This window comes from Chaetura pelagica, unplaced genomic scaffold (assembly GCF_000747805.2).
Source record: "Chaetura pelagica isolate M959 unplaced genomic scaffold, ChaPel_1.0 scaffold74, whole genome shotgun sequence".
NCBI lineage: Eukaryota > Metazoa > Chordata > Aves > Apodiformes > Apodidae > Chaetura > Chaetura pelagica.
This window is the reverse complement of record NW_009952982.1, coordinates 1,533,227-1,533,545: the sequence shown is the minus strand read 5'-3', so window position 1 is coordinate 1,533,545 and position 319 is coordinate 1,533,227.

Genomic DNA, 319 nt, shown 5'->3' with positions numbered 1-319 from the left:
GAGTTCGTCGTCTTCTTCCGCGTTCTCCCCGCTTTTCCCCTTTCCTTTCTCTCCCTTTTTCTTCCTTTCTTCCCCTCCCTCTTCCCCTTCCCTACATTTTCCCTGCCCTCTCTGTTACTTCTCCCTCTTTCCCCCTTTCTTCTCCCTTTCTCCCTTTTTTCCCTGACTTCTCCCTGCTTCCCTCTTCCCCCCTATTTTTTCCCTTCTTTTTCCCTTTCCCCTCTTTTCCCTCTTTCCTCATCCCTCCCCTCTTCTTCATCTCTGTCTTCCATATCCTCTTCCTTTCCACCTGTGTTCTCCTTACTTTCTATTTTCTCCT